This window comes from Somniosus microcephalus, chromosome 4, assembly GCF_052327205.1.
Source record: "Somniosus microcephalus isolate GS21.2 chromosome 4, FLI_Smic_1.0, whole genome shotgun sequence".
NCBI classification, from domain to species: Eukaryota; Metazoa; Chordata; class Chondrichthyes; order Squaliformes; family Somniosidae; genus Somniosus; species Somniosus microcephalus.
Genome location: NC_140990.1, coordinates 133,021,490 through 133,039,058, shown reverse-complemented (window position 1 = coordinate 133,039,058; position 17,569 = coordinate 133,021,490).

Below are 17,569 nucleotides of genomic sequence, written 5' to 3'. Positions count from 1 at the left end.
GGGCTACTCCTCAGAATCGGTTTCAGTCTTGGACACACGAATCTCCATCAAAGACGGACACCTCAGCACTTCACTCTACCGCAAGCCCATGGACAACCTCATGATGCTCCACTTCTCCAGCTTCCACCCTAACCACGTTAAAGAAGCCATCCCCTATGGACAAGCCCTGTGAATACACAGGATCTGCTCAGACGAGGAGGAACGTGATGGACACCTACAGATGCAGAACGACGCCCTCGTAAGAATGGGATATGACGCTCGACTCTTCGATCGACAGTTCCGACGGGCCACAGTGAAAAATCGCACAGACATCCTCAGTAGACAAACAAGATACACAACCAACAGAGTACCCTTCATCGTCCAGAATCACACAGAATCACAGAATCCCCCCAGTGAAGATAGAGGCCATTTCGGCCCATCGAGGCTGCACCGACACATATCCCACCCTATCCCCATAACCCAAGTATTTAATCCCCTAACACTAAAGGTCAGTTTATCATAGCCAAATCAACCTAACCCGCACATCTTTGGAAGGAAACCGGAGCACCCGGAGAAAACACACGCAGACACAGGGAGAATGTGCAAACTCCACACAGACAGTCGCCCGAGGCCAGATTTGAACCCGGTCCCGGGCGCTGTGAGGCAACAGTGCTAACCACTATGCCACCGTCCAGTACTTCCCAAGAGCGGAGAAACTACGCCATGTTCTTCGCAGCCTTCAACATGTCATCGATGACGACGAACACCTCACTAAGGCCATCCCCACGCCACCATTACTCACCTTCAAACAGCCACCTAACCTCAAACAGACCATCATTCGCAGCAAATTATCCAGATTTCAGGAGATTAGCGACCAGGACACCACACAACCCTGCCACGGCAACCTCTGCAAGACATGCCAGATCATCAACAAAGATACCATCATCACACATGAGGACACCACCCACCAGGTACATGGTACATACTCATGTGACTTGGCCGACATTGTCTACCTCATACGTTGCAGGAAAGGATGCCCCGGAGAATGGTACATCGTCGAGACCATGCAGACACTGTGACAATGGATGAACGGACACCGCACAACAATCACCAGGCAGGAGTGTTCCCTCCCAGTCAGGGAACACTGCAGCAGTCAAGGATATTCAGCCTCCGATCTTCGGGTAAACATTCTGCAAGGCCGTCTTTGAGACACACAACAATGCAAAATCGTAGAGCAGAAACTGATAGCCAAGTTCTGCACTCATGAGGACGGCCTCAACCGGGATCTTGGGTTCATGTCACGCTACATGTAACCCCACCTGACGTAGCGTCATCCAGACTCGAGTCATCATTGGCTTGTTCTCTCTACACAGATGCGGCCGGACCTGCTGTGATTTCCAGCAAAAAAAATGTTTTTTGTCCTTTTTTTGTTTTTCATACGGACCCCAGCATCTGCAACATTTTACCCCTTGTGACCCCACCTCATTGTTCTTTGATGTAATGTTTTCCTGACTGACCTGTTTGGATACGATTCACACCTTTGATTGCTGTGATTATCTCTCTGCCGAGGTGTGATAAATGGCAGTTAGAAAGATTACCTGTAATCATCTGGCATTATTCTCTGACTATATAATCTGTGTCTATAGGCATCTCTCCACTTCACCTGACGAAGGAGCAGCGCTCAGAAAGCTTGTGATTTCAAATAAAACTTTTGGACTATAACCTGCTGCTGTGTGACTTCTTATTACATTTGTCCATCCCAGTCCAACACTGGCATCTCCACACCATGGCTACTATCGACACCACAAACTGCCTGCTCAAAGTGGAGAGGATCTCCAAGAAGATCGCGCATATCGACACAGACATCAAGTTTCTACAGAGATGCAAGAAAGCAGACAAGATCCCGAAAGGACTACAGATCACGAACCCACTCAAGTCGACCTACAACACAGACTATGCTGAGAGACCCTGCCGTCGTACCTCTCGCACACTCCTCAACCATCTCATAGAGCAGCTCTACAGCAGATGCCGCAACCTCAAATCTGAGATAGAGTCCATGTTCTCAGCCTGTGCTCAGGACACAGCAGACCAGCTACGAGACACTGCCAAACAGATGAGGCAACGGAACTACATTGCCTACATGCACACCAAGTACAGGAAGCTTGAGAAACTTGGCATCACCACCAGCTACAACCAAGCCTCCCCCGGTACCACCGTTGAAACCAAAGGGAAGTCCATCATCAACATGTCCGGCCACACCCTTCAACCAGACGAAATTGAAGTTCTCAGCCGAGGGCTCAATTTCTGCCCCACCACCAAAATGGACCCCATCGGTCTCGCGGCAGACACAGAGGAATTTTTCAGGGGAATGAGGCTCCGGGAATTCTTCCACGAATCCCAAGATGTCAGCAGCGAACCCAATGAGACAACCAATTATCCAGAACAGCAGGCAGAGGGATCTGCAGTGCAGCAACCAAAGAAGAAAGAGTCAAATTGGACCCCTCCGGAGGGTCGCTGCCCTAAGCTTGACATGTATGCTGAAGCTGTCAGGAGAAGCATCAACGCCAGATTCATCAGCCGCACTCACAAGAGAGTCCAGAATGTCACCCGAGCACAACGCAATGCCATCCACGCACTCAAGACCAACCGCAACATTGTCATCAAACCAGCAGACAAAGGAGGAGCCATCATCACACAGAACAGAACGGACTATTGCAAAGAAGCAAACCGACAACTGGACAACCAGGAACACTACAGACAGTTACCCACAGATCCGACCAAAGAACACACCCGCCAACTCAACAGACTGAACAAGTCCTTCGATCCAGACCTTCAAAGCATCCTACACTCTCTCATCCCATGTATTCCCCGTGTGGGAGACTTCTACTGCCTCCCAAAGATACACAAAGCCAACACACCCGGACGTGCTATCGTATCAGGCAATGGAACCCTGTGTGAGAACCTCTCTGGCTACGTCGAGGGCATCCTGAAACCCATCGTACAGGGAACCCCCCGCTTCTGTCACGACACTACAGACTTCTTACAGAAACTCAGCACCCACGGACCAGTTGAACCAGGAACACTCCTCGCCAAGATGGACGTCTCGGCACTCTACACCAGTATACCCCATGATGACGGCATCGCTGCGACAGCCTCTGTACTCAACAGCAACAACAGCCAATCTCCAGACGCCGTCCTACAACTCATCCGCTTCATCTTTGACCACAATGTCTTCACCTTCGACAACCAGTTCTTTACCCAAACACACGGAACAGCCATGCGGACCAAATTCGCACCCCAATGCACCAACAACTTCATGCACAAGTTCGAGCAAGACTTCTTCACTGCACACGACCTCCAACCAACGCTATACACCAGATACATCGACGTCATTTTCTTCCTATGGACCCACGATGAAGAATCACTGAAAAGACGACACGATAACATCAACAAGTTCCATCCCACCATCAAACTCACGATGGACTACTCCTCAGAATCGCTTTCTTTCTTGGACACACGAATCTCCATCAAAGACGGACACCTCAGCACTTCACTCTACCGCAAGCCCACAGACAACCTCAGGATGCTCCATGTCTCCAGCTTCACCCTAACCACGTTAAAGAAGCCATCCCCTATGGACAAGCGCTGTGAATACACAGGATCTGCTCAGACGAGGAGGAATGCGATGGACACCTACAGGCAGTGAAGACACCCTCATAAGAATGGGATATGACACTCGACTCGTCGATCGACAGTTCCGACGGGCAACAGCGAAAAATCGCATAGAACTCCTCAGAAGACAAACACGGGACACAACCAACAGAGTACCCTTTGTCGTCCAGTATTTCCCCGGAGTGGAGAAACTACGCCATGTTCTTTGCAGTCTTCAACATGTCATCGATGATGATGAACACCTCACTAAGGCCATCCCCACGCCTCCACTACTCACCTTCAAACAGCCGCCTAACCTCAAACAGAACATCGTTCGCAACAAATTACCCAGCTTTCAGGAGAACAGCGACCACGACACCACACAACCCTGCCACGGCAACCTCTGCAAGACATGCCAGATCATCAACACAGATAGCATCATCACACGTGAGGATAACACCCACCAGGTACATGGTACATACTCATGTGACGCGGCCAATGTTGTCTACCTCATACATTGCAGGAAAGGATGCCCCAGAGCATGCTACATCTGCGAGACCATGCAGACACTGTGACAACGGATGAACGGACACCACGCAACAATCACCAGGCAGGAGTGTTCCCTCCCAGTCGGGGAACACTTCAGCAGTCAAGGACATTCAGCCTCCGATCTTCGGTTAAGCATTCTCCAAGGTGGCCTTCGAGACACACGACAACGCAAAATCGTAGAGCAGAAAATGATAGCCAAGTTCCGCACTCATGATGACGGCCTCAACCGGAATCTTGGGTACATGTCACGCTACATGTAACCCCATCTGACATAGGGTCATCCAGACTTGCATCGTTGTTGGCTTGCTCTCTCTGCACAGATGCGGCCGGACCAGCTGTGATTTCCAGCAAAGAAAATATTTTTTGTCTGTTTTTTGTTTTTCATACAGACCCCAGCATCTGCAACATTTTACCCCTTGTGACCCCACCTCATTATTATTTGATGTAATGTTTTCCTGACTGACCTGTTTGGACAACATTCACACCTTTGATTGCTGTGGTTATCTCTCTGACGCGGTGTGATAAATGGCAGTTAGAATGATTACCTGTAATCATCTGGCATTATTCTCTGACTATATAATCTGTGTCAAAAGCATCTCTCCACTTCACCTGACGAAGGAGCAGCGCTCGGAAAGCTTGTGGTTTCAAATAAAACTGTTGGACTATAACCTGGTGTTGTGTGACTTCTGACATTTGTCCACCACAGTCCAAGAGCGGCATCTCCACACCATGGCTACTCGCGACACCACAAACTGCCGGCTCAATGTGGAGAGGATCTCCAAGAAGATCGGGCATATCGACACAGACATCAAGTTTCTACAGAGATGCAAGAAAGCAGACACGATCCCGAAAGGACTACAGATCACGAACCCACTCAAGTCGACCTACAACACAGACTATGCTGAGAGACTCTGCCATTGTACCTCTCGCACACTCCTCAACCATCTCGTACAGCAGACGCCGCAACCTCGAAACCGAGATAGAGTCCATGTTCTTAGCCTTTGCTCTGGACACAGCAGACCAGCTACGAGACACCGCCAAACAGATGAGGCAACGGAACTACACTGCCTACATGCACACCAAGAACTCGGCATCACCACCAGCAGCAACCAAGCCTACTCCGTTACCACTGTTGAAACCACAGGGAAGTCCATCATCAACTTGTCCGACCACACCCTTCAACCAGAGGAAATTGAAGTTCTCAGCTGAGGGCTCAATTTCTGCCCCACCACCAAAATGGACCCCATCGGTCTCGCGGCAGACACAGAGGAATTTATCAGGGGAATGAGGCTCCGGGAATTCTTCCACGAATCCCAAGATGTCAGCAGCGAACCAAATGAGACAACGAATTATCCAGAACAGCAGGCAGAGGGATCCGCAGTGCAGCAACCAAAGAAGAAAGAGTCAAATTGGACCCCTCCGGAGGGTCGCTGTCCTAAGCTTGACATGTATGCTCAAGCTGTCAGGAGAAGCATCAATGCCAGATTCATCAGCCGCACTCACAAGACAGCCCAGAATGTCACCCGAGCACAACGCAATGCCATCCACGCTCTCAAGACCAACCGCAGCATCGTCATCAAACCAGCAGACAAAGGAGGAGCCATCGTCATACAGAACAGAACGGTCTATTGCAAAGATGCATACCGACAACTGGACAACCAGGAACACTACAGACAGTTACCTGCAGATCCGACCAAAGAACACACCCGCCAACTGAACAGACTGATCAAGACCTTCAATCCAGACCTTCAAAGCATCCTACACTCTCTCATCCCACGTACTCCCCACGTGGGAAACTTCTACTGCCTCCCAAAGATACGCAAAGCCAATACACCCGGACGTCCTATCATATCAGGCAATGGAACCCTGTGTGAGAACCTCTCTGAATACGTCGAGGGCATCCTGAAACCTATCGTACGGGGAACCCCCAGCTTCTGTCGCGACACTACAGACTTCTTACAGAAACTCAGCACCCACAGACCAGGTGAACCAGGAACACTCCTCGCCACGATGGACGCCTCGGCACTATACACCAGTATCCCCCACGATGACGGCATCGCTGTGACAGCCTCAGTACTCAACACCAACAACAGCCAATCTCCAGACGCCATCCTACAACTCATCTGCTTCATCCTTGACCACAATGTCTTCACCTTCGACAACCAGTTCTTTACCCAAACACACGGAACAGCCATGGGGACCAAAATCGCACCCCAATACGTCAACATCTTCATGCACAAGTTCGAGCAAGACTGCTTCACTGCACACGACCTCCAACCAACGCTATACACCAGGTACATCAACGACATTTTCTTCCTATGGACCCACGGCGAAGATTCACTGAAAAGACTACACGATAACATCAACAAGTTCCATCCCACCATCAAACTCACCATGGACTACTCCTCAGAATCGCTTTCTTTCTTGGACACACGAATCTCCATCAAAGACGGACACCTCAGCACTTCACTGTACCGCAAGCCCACGGACAACCTCAGGATGCTCCACTTCTCCAGCTTCCACCCTAACCACGTTAAAGAAGCCATCCCCTATAGACAAGCCCTGCAAATACACATGATCTGTTCAGACGAGGAGGAACGCGATGGACACCTACAGATGCTGAAAGACGCCCTCGTAAGAACGGGATATGATGCTCGACTTGTCGATCGACATGTCCGACGGGCCAAAGCGAAAAATTGCATAGACCTCCTCAGAAGACAAACATGGGGCACAACCAACAGAGTACCCTTCATCATCCAGCACTTCCCCGGAGCAGAGAAACTACGCCATGTTCTTTGCAGCCTTCAACATTTCATCGATGATGATGAACACCTCACTAAGGCCAACCCCACACCTCTACTACTCACCTTCAAACAGCCGCCTAACCTCAAACAGACCATCGTTCGCAGCAAATTACCCAGATTTCAGGAGAACAGCGACCACAACACCACACCACCCTGCCACAGCAACCTCTGCAAGACATGCCAGATCATCAACAGAGATAACATCATCAAACATGAGGACATCACCCACCAGGTACATGGTACATACTCATGTGACTCGGCCAACGTTGTCTACCTCATACATTGCAGGAAAGGGTACATCAGCGAGACCATGCAGACACTGCGACAATGGATGAACGGACACTGCACAACAATCGCCAGGCAGGAGTGTTCCACCCCAGTCGGGGACCACTTCACCAGTCAAGGACATTCAGCCTCCGATCTTCGGGTAAGCATTCTCCAAGCCGGCCTTCGAGACACACGACAACGTAAAATCGTAGAGCAGAAAGTGATAGCCAAGTTCCACACTCATGAGGACGGCCTCAACCGGGATCGTGGGTTCATGTCACGCTACATGTAACCCCACCTGACGTAGCGTCATCCGGACTCGAGTCATCGTTGGCTTGTTCTCTCTACACAGATGTGGCCGGACCTGCTGTGATTTCCAGCAAAGACAATGCTTTTTGTCTGTTTTTTGTTTATCATACAGACCCGAGCATCTGCAACATTTTACCCCTTGTGACCCCACCTCATTGTTCTTTGATGTAATGTTTACCTGACTGACCTGTTTGGGCACCATTCACACTTTGATTGCTGTGATTATCTCTCTGCAGAAGTGTGATAAATGGCAGTTAGAAAGATTACCTGTAATCATCTGGCATTATTCTCTGACTATATGATCTGTGTCTATAGGCATCTCTCCACTTCACCTGACGAAGGATCAGCGCTCGGAAAGCTTGTGATTTCAAATAAAACTGTTGGACTATAACCTGGTGTTGTGTGACTTCTTACATTTGTCCACCCCAGTCCAACACCGGTATCTCCACCCCAGTCCCAGGGTAGGAATCCCGATGTACAGTCCCAGGGTTAGAATCCCCATGTACAGTCCCAGGTTTGGAAACCCTGTGTACAGTCCTAATGTTGAAATCCCCATGTACAGTCCCAGGGTAGGAATCTCCATGTACAGCCCCAGGGTTAGTATCCCCATGTACAGACCCAGGTTTGGAATCACCATGTACACTCCGAGGGTTAGAATCCCCATGTACAGACCCAGGGTTGGAATCACCGTGTACAGTCCCAGGGTTGGAATCCCCATGTAAGTTGCTAAGGTTGGAATCCCCATGTAAATTGCTAAGGTTGGAATCCATCAGCAACACCGAGTGCGGGTCTCAGGCTACAAGTCAGAGCCGGCGGATGTGTGGCCAGGACCCCGGCACCATTAATCCCAGGGTGCAGCGCCTCCCCCAGACAAGAAGCACAACAACTTGCATTTATACAGCAGAGGGAGCAATTCAGAGCTGGTTAGCATCAGGGTGGGTGGTGGATGTTCAACTCAGTCCCTGCATTCCTGTGTAGGGCTTTCTTGTTGCATCAGTTTGAGCTGGAGCAGAGAGGTGGGGAGAAGCTGTTGGGTTTAACCCCCAGTACTTCTGAGCCCAGTGGGACCCAACAATTTCCAATGTGGGACTGTCAAGGGAGCTGGATTCTAGTGAACTTTAAATTGCTAAACAGACACTGTCCGCACAGTGGAAAAGATTATTGTTTTAGGAACACGTATTTCTGTAGAGGCTTTCAACCCATTTTATAGATACAGTGGAGCAAGTGTCAGTAGGTGAACATTTAGGGAACAGTGATCTTAGTATCATAACGTTTAGAATAGCGATGGAAAAGGAAAGGGAGCAATCTAGGGTAAACATGTTTAACTGGGGGAAGGCCAATTTCAGTGGGATGAGAATGGATCAGGCCCGGGTAATCTAGAATCAAAGATTAGCAGGCAAAACTGTAATGGAATTCGATGTGGGTGTCACTAGCAACGCCAGCAGATATTGCCAGGCCCCAGTTGCCCATTGAGAAGGTGATGCTGGGCTTTCTTCTTGAACCACGGCAGTCCGTGTGGTGAAGGTACTCTCAGAGTACTGTTAGGTGAGGAGTTCCAGGATTTTCACCCAGCGATGATTTAGGAATGGCGATACATGCCCAAGTCAGGCTTATTCTATAGACCACCAAATAGTGGGAAAGATATGGACGAGCATATTTGCAGATAAGTTGTACAGACCAGCAAGAACTATAGAGTAGTAATAATGCGGGGGGCTTCAACTATCCTCGGATAGTGTTAAGGGCAGAGAAGTGGAAGAATTTCTGAAGTGTGTTCAGGAAAACTTTCTTGATCAGTATGTTTCTGGCCCAACGTGGGAGGAGGCATTGCTGGATCTGATTCTGGGGAATGAGGTAGGTCTAGTGGAGCAAGTGTCAGTAGGTGAACATTTAGGGAACAGTGATCTTAGTATCATAAGATTTAGATTAGCTATGGAAAAGGACAGGGAGCAATCTAGGGTAAAAATGTTTAACTGGGGGAAGGCCAATTTCAGTGGGATGAGAACGGATCTGGCCCGGGTAAACTAGAATCAAAGATTAGCAGGCAAAACTGTAATGGAACAATGGCCTGCCTTTAAAGACGAAGTAGTTCAGGTACAGTTGAGGTACATTCCCACAAGGGGGAAAGGCAGGTCAACTAAAGTCAGGGCTCCCTGGATGACGAAAGAGATAGAGAATATAATGAAGCAGAAAAGGAGCGTGTATGACAGATGTCAGGTTGCAAATACATCTGAGAATCAGGCTAAATATAGAAAGGTCAGAGGAGAAGTGAAAAAGAAAATAAGAGGGGCAAAGAGAGGGTATGAGAATAGAATGGCAGCCAACATAAAAGGTAATCCAAAAGTCTTCTAAAGGCATTTAAATAGTAAACGGGTAGTAAGAGGAGGTTTGGGGCTGATTAGGGACCATAAAGGAGACCTACACATGGAGGCAGAGGGTATAGCTGAGGTACTAAGCGAATACTTTGCATCTGTCTTCACCAAGGAAGAGGATGCTGCCATAGACATAGAAAAGGAGGAGGTAGTGGAGATACTGGATAGGATAAAAATTGATAACGAGGAGGTATTAGAAAGAATGGCTGTACTTAAAGTTGGTAAATCACCAGGAGTGAATGGGATGCATCCTAGGATGCTGAGGGAATTGAGGGCGGAAATTGCAGCGGTACTGGCCATAATATTGCAATCCTCCATAGATATGGGGGTGGTGCCAGAGGACTGGAGAATTTAATTGATACGCCATTGTTCAAAAAAGGGTGTAAGGATAAACCCAGCAACTACTGGCCAGTCAGTTTAACCTCGGTAGTGGCGAAGCTTTTAGAAACAGTAATCAGGGACATAATTAATAGTCACTTGTATAGGTGTGGGTTAATTAAGGAAAGCCAGCACAGATTTGTTAAAGGCAAAGGCCTAGAAATTGGGTGTGTAGCGCCACCTGTTAGCGCCTAAAGAGGCAGTCAGTGGCTGTAGCACCACTGGCTGCACCTCCCCCGATATTCAGCAGGGGCACTAATGGTGGGATTAGCCTTTTGCGCTGCGCTGCTACCGATGACGTCATCGCAGCGCCCCATTGGTGCCCCGATCGCGATATTTGGTAGTGAACGCCACTGTAGCACCTGCGCCCGGTTCACGGGGCCTTGCTGTGCCAGCAGAGGTGCAAGTTAAGGTGGAGGTGTGGTGCGGTCACTTTTTTTGGCGGCCGCCTGCCAGCACCTCCGTCCCTGGCCTCCTGATCCCCCCCCCCTGTGGCATTGCTGGGTGTTTCCCGAGAGCCCGGCACTTCTCCTTGGTGCTGGGCTCTTTTGCAGGCACTCGCGATTGGGGATTGCGCTGTTGCAGGCCCCTCCCCCTTAACAATGGGAGGAAGGCCTGCAGTACCGCAGCGTGCCATGCACGTTGCGCTGCGATTTTCAGTTTCAATGCCCTAAGAGGGACACGGAGTGCCTCGAGGCTCGCCCCGTGTCCCTCTTGGGGTGCTCAAGCTGAATTTCCGGCAGTCGCTAATGCTCCGATCGCTGCGCTAAATCCTGCACCCAGGCGAGCTTGGCGCCCCTTTTGCGGCTCAACCCAATTTCTCCCCCAAAGTGTTTGACCAACTTGATCAAGTTTCTTGATGATGTAACAGAGAGGGTTCATGAGGGCAATGCGGTTGATGTGGTGTGCATGGATTTCTGAATGGCGTTTGATAAAGTGCCACATAATAGACTAGCCAGCAAAGTTGAAGCCCATGGAATAAAAGGAACAATGGTGGCATGGACACGAAATTGGATAAGTGACAGGAAACAGAGTGTAGTGATGAACGGTTGTTTTTCAGACTGGAGGAAGGTATACAGTGGTGTTCCCCAGGGGTCAGTTCCAGGACCACTGCTTTTCTTGATATATATTAATGACTTGGACATGAGTGTACAGGGCACAATTTCAAAATTTACTGATGACACAAAACTTGGAAGTACTCTGAACAACCAGGAGGAGAGTGACAGTCTTCAGGAAGACATAGACACACTGGTGAAATGGCCAGACACGTGGCAGATGAAATTTAAAGCAGAAAAGTGTGAAGTGATACATTTTGGAGGAAAGAATGAGGAGAGGACATGTAAACTAAATGGTACAATCCTAAAGTGGGTGCACAAACAGAGAGACCTGGGGTATGTGTGCACAAATCCTTGAAGGTGGCAGGGTAGGTTGAAAAAGCAGTAAAAAAAGGCTTACGGGACCCTGGACTTAATAAATAGAGGTGTAGAGTACAAAAGTGTGGAAATGATGATGAAACACTGGTTCGGCCCCAACTGGAGTACTGTATCCCTCAGAACTTATCATCCAACAGTGCAGTTCTCCCTCAGTGCTGCCCCTCTGACAGTGCAGCGCTCTATCAGTACTGAGCTTTGACAGTGCAATGCCTCTGCAGTATTGCCCCTCCAACTGTGCAGTGCTCCCTAAATACTGCCGCTACGACAGTGCAGCTCTCCCTCATTACTGCCCATCCAACAGTGCAGTGCTCCCTCAGTACTTACCCTCTGACAGTGCAGCAATCTCTCAGCAATGCCCCGCCGACAGTGCAGCGCTCCGTAAATACTTCCCCTCCGACAGTAAAACTCTCCCTCAGTACTGCCCGTCTGACACTGCAGTGCTCCCTCAGTACTGAACCTCCGACAGTGCAGCACTCTCTCAGTACTGCCCCTCCAACAGTGCAGCGCTCCATAAGTACTGCCCATCCGGCAGTGCCGCTCTCCCTCAGTACTGGCCCTCCGACATTGGAGGCTGGGAGGCACATCTCCTCAGACCGTGTTTCTGTCCCTGGGTCGCTTGGTTCATACCGGCAGGCCGGCAGAGTCCATGTCACCTTGATCGACCTGAGGGGGACTGGGGAGATCGTGGCTCCGGGTGCGGGCCCCCACAGGTGCAGAGCTGGCTTCAGCCTGCTCAGTAGTCAGTGACTGACTGGCGTCCTGTCTTCGGGTGGCCATCCCGCAGGGAACGCCCTGTTCCCCGGGTTGCTCCAGTGGAATAGCTGCCAGATTCCTTGACATCCCGGGTAGGGCATCATCCTCAGTGGAGTACAGGATATCAGTGTCGTTAATGCGGATCCCACTATCGATTGGGTCCATGGGGCCGTTTGGGTAGGGTGCCAAATCCCGAAGTGACACTGTGGATTCCCGGCCATCAGGGTACCGCACATGCACATATGTGGGATTGACATCCATCAGCTCCACTTCATCGATGAGGGGATCACTCTTAGGGGATCGGACAAATCTTCAGAGCAGCACGGGGCCAAGAGCTGCCAACCATGATGGTAGAGACATCCCATGAGTGGAGCGACGCTGGAACCCGAAGAATCGTTTGTGAGGAGTAGCTTTGGTGGATGTGGAAAAAAAAGACCTGATGGAATGCAATGCATCAGGGAGCATTCCCCACTGCTGGTCTGACAGGTTGTGTGCAAGAAGAACAGTGTTCCAAAACATGACATTGAATCTCTCAACCTGTCCATTTCCAATAGGATGATATGGTGTCGTTTTACTTGTGGAGATTCCCCATTGGGAAAGATAGCTTTTGAGTTCACTTGACATGAAGGAGGGACCCCGATCAGAGTGGATGAAATTGGCCATACCGCAAAAGGAAAAGACCTGATCGAGGCATTTGACCACTGTGGACGTAAGCATATTGGGACAGGGGAAAGCAAAGGGAAAACATGAATATTCATCCACCATAGTAAGCAAGTAGGTGTTTTGCGTTGAGGAAGGCAATGGCCCTTTAAAGTCAATGCTGAGTTGCTGCATAGGCTGTGTAGTGTGTATGAGCGAGCCAACCGATGGATGGAAGAATTGCGGTTTTAATTCTGCGCTAATTCTACAAGTGGAGCATGTTCTTTTCACGTCTTCCATAGAAAATGGGAGATTTTTAGATCGTACAAAGTGCAACATATGGGTAATGCCAGGATGGCACAAGTCAGTATGAAGATCTGTAAGAGTCGAAGTTGACATGGAAGAGCAGAATTCATGCGTGAGGATATCTGGGGCCACATTCTCTTTGCTGGGTCGATAATGTATGGTGTAGCCAAAGGCGGCCAATTCCATCCTCCAGAGCTGTAATTTGTTATGCTTGACCTTAGTGCATTTTCGGTTATCCAGCATAAAGACCACAGAGCGCTGATCAGTTATGAGCATGAAATGGCGATGAGCGAGAAAATGACTCAATTTACGTACTGCTTCGATGATAGCCAAAGCCTCCTTCTCGAAAGGAGGAAAATGGAGCTGGCTACCCTGCAAAGTTCTGGACAGGAATGCAACGGGTCGACCACCTTGACTTAAGGTAGCTGGGATCGCCACCTCTGATGCATCGCACTTGACCACAAAAGGGAGATTTTCATCGATGAAATGAAGTGTGGCTTTTTCCAGTTGTTGCTTGAGGAGGTCGAAAGCTGAAATAGCCATCGCGCCCAACAGAAATGACTTCGCGTGAAGCAGGGGCTGGATCTTGTCAGAAAAGTGGGGTTACATAGAAACATAGAAGATAGGAGCAGGAGTAAGCCATTCGGCCCCTCGAGCCTGCTCCACCATTCAATGCGATCCTGGCTAATCATTCAAATTCAGTACCCTGTCCCTGCTTTCTCCCCATATCCCTTGATCCCTTTAGACTTAAGAAATATATCCAACTCCTTCTTGAATATATTTAATGAATTGGCCTCTACTGCATTCTGTGGTAGAGAATTCCACAGGTTCACCACTCTCTGGGTGAAGAAATTCCTCCTCATCTCAGTCCTAAATGGCTTTCCCCTTATCCTTAGACTATGACCCCTGGTTCTGGACTCCCTGACCATAGGGAACATCCTTCTTGCATCTAGTCTGTCCAGGCCTGACAGAATTTTATAGGTTTCGATGAGATCCCCTCTCAATCTTCTAAACTCTAGCGAGTACAAGCCCAATGGACCCAATCTCTCCTAATACATCATTCCTGCCTTCCCAGGTATCAGCCTGGTGAATCTTAGCTGCACTCCTTCTATGGCAAGCACATCCTTCCTCAGATAAGGCGACCAAAACAGCACACAATACTCAAGGTGTGGTCTCACCAAGGCCCTGCACAACTGCAAAAAGACATCCTTGTTCCTGTACTCAAACCCTCTCGCTACGATGGCCAACATATTATTTGCCTTCTTAACCGCCTGCTGCACCTGCATGCTTACCTTCAGCGACTGGTGAACAAGGACGCCAAGGTCTTGTTGCACTTCCCCTTCTCCCAATCTATTGCCATTCAGATAATAATCTGCCTTCTTGTTTTTGACACCAAAGTGGATAACCTCGCATTTATCCACGTTATATTGCATCTGCCATGCTTCTGCCCAATCACCCAACCTGTCCAAATCATACTCGAGTTGCTTGGCACCCTCCTCATAGCACACACGCCCACCAAGCTTTGTGTCAACTGCAAACTTGGAGATATTACATCTAGTTCCCTCGTCCAGATCATTAATATATATTGTGAATAGCTGGGGTACAAGGACTGATCACTGCGGTACCCCACTAGTCACTGCCTGCCACTCAGAAAAAGAGCCGTTTATTCCAACTCTTTTCTATCTGCCTGCCAACCAGTTCTCTATCCAAGTCAATACCTTGCCCCCTATCCCATGTGCCTTAACTTTACACGCCAATCTCTTATGCAGGAACTTATAGAAAGCCTTTTAAAAGACCAAATACACCACAGCCACTGTGTAGTGTATGTAACCTGTGCCACCTTAAGAGACTACCTTAAGGTGATGAACTACTTTCTGATGGTTCCTGTATATTGTATTACCGGTGGTGACCACACTGGCATATAAACCCTGTGGAGCAGTTTGTATTTCAGTTCAGCCCTGACCCTCAATTACTAAAGACCTGTTTAAGTATTCTGTTGTCTGTGTACAGTTATTCAGCATAACTACATTTGGAAAAACACAGACTCAACAGTGGCGACGAGTCTGATCGTACCTAGTGACAGTTGTGCATCCAAGGAAGCTTCGTCCTCAGAATGGGCGTCGAAAAGGGGCATCCGCCCTCATCATCCTGCTGAGCACCGCATCGCATGGGAGGCATCGAGAACCCGGTTTGGATTTGCTGGCCATGAAGTCCACCATCAGCAACAGGCAGTGATCATCCCTTCTACGACAGTGGCGGGTAAGCCCGATCTAGCGACATGGAGAGAAAGTCGGCCGAGTTGTCAGTGGGAGAAGGGGAGGGAAACCGAAGAAAAGGGCGGAGAACATGACCGCAGCCGGTGTAAGGGGCCAGACTGCAATCGGGCAGAGATGCGCAGCAGCCAGAGAAGCGTTAATGTCCACGAGGACCGCGGGAGCGGCAGGGAACAAGAGCAGCAGCATCGGGGGAAATAAAGGACCGCTGGGAGGCGAGATCGGCAACAGCGCGTAATCGCCATTTTAGTCGGCGGGGGAAGAAGACAAGTGCGGGAAAAGCCGCCAAGCGCAGGAAGCCGCCATTTTGGAAAATAAATAAATTAAAGGGAACTCAACAAGATGCCAAAAACGGGCAACATCACTGCTTTTGATAGCGATGTAGAAGATTGGGCCACTTATGTGGAACGCGTTGAAGTTTACTGTACAGCGAATGAGGTACCGGCGGATAAGAAAGCACTAACCATATTAAACTCGATGGGTGCAAAGATGTACTGGTTATTAAGGCACCTTGTAACACCAGATAAACCGGTAGGAAAGAGTTTCACGGAGATTGTTACTATCCTGCAAGAGCATTTAAACCCCACGCCGCTGCTGATAGCGAAATGATTTAAATTTTACAAAAGAATTCAGCTTAAAGAGGAAAGCAATGCTGAATTCTTAATCGAACTGCGCAAGTTATCAAAGTACTGTCAGTTCGGTACAGGACTAGCAGACGCTCTGAGAGATAAGTTCATGTGTGGGCTACTAAAGGAAGGAACCCAGAAGCGACTGCTAGAGGAAAAGGATCTTACGCTGGACAAAGCTTTCAGCATTGAAGCATCGCACGAGGCAGCAGCACGAGGTACTGTGGAAATGCAGCAATGGCCATCGGAATTCAGCACCAATGAAATGGCATTGGGTGCAGTAAGGTGTTATCGTTGCAGAAGGACAACGCATGATCAGAACCAGTGCTGGTTCAAAGATAAAGAATGCAGGAAATGTGGCAGACTTGGTCACATAGTGAAAGTATGCCGGTCAGGAAAGAAGACCAGCAACAAAAAGTCGCCGCAGGACAAGTACAAGAAAGTACACAAGGTGACAGAGAACAGTTCGGATGAACAAAAGACGGATTCAGACTCCAGCAGTAAGGAACTGGGTTGTCTAAAAATACATAATGTGGGTAACACAGCAGACCACCAAACTATCTGGGTCATGCTTCGGATAGCAGGAGTCCAAGTGAAGATGGAATTGGACACTGGATCGGCATTGACGGTCATGAATAAGCAAGAGTACAAAAGGTTATTCTCACACATTCCCCTGAGGGATATGGAGATTGTATTGAAAACATACACGGGACAAAGAGTATACCCCATCGGAAAGATAAAGGTAAAGGTGGTCTACAATGGTAAAGAAAGTCAGGGAATGGACTTGTATGTGTTACCTGAGGGAGGTCCACCACTACTGGGACGGGAATGGATCCGGAGAATAAATATGGACTGGCATTCCTTACAAGCACTAACTGTAGATTCCTGTAAAGAGGACGACGTCAAACCTAAATGACTGTCCAAAATATTGGACGATGCTAAGGAGGTGTTCCAACAGGGACTGGGAACACTGAAAGGAATTACGGCAAACATCAAGGTCGAAGAACATGCAAACCCAAAATTTTTCAAAACCAGACCGGTACCTTATGCGATATGACCTGCTGTGGAAGCAGAGCTGGAAGGGCTAGAACGTTCTGGAGTACTGTCAAAGGTGGACTGGAACGAATGGGCCACGGCCATTGTTCCCGTCATGAAGCGTTCATTGAGCAATAAGCCGGGGGAACCTGGGAAGGTTCGCATCCGTGGCGATTTCAAGATCACTGTTAATCCGGT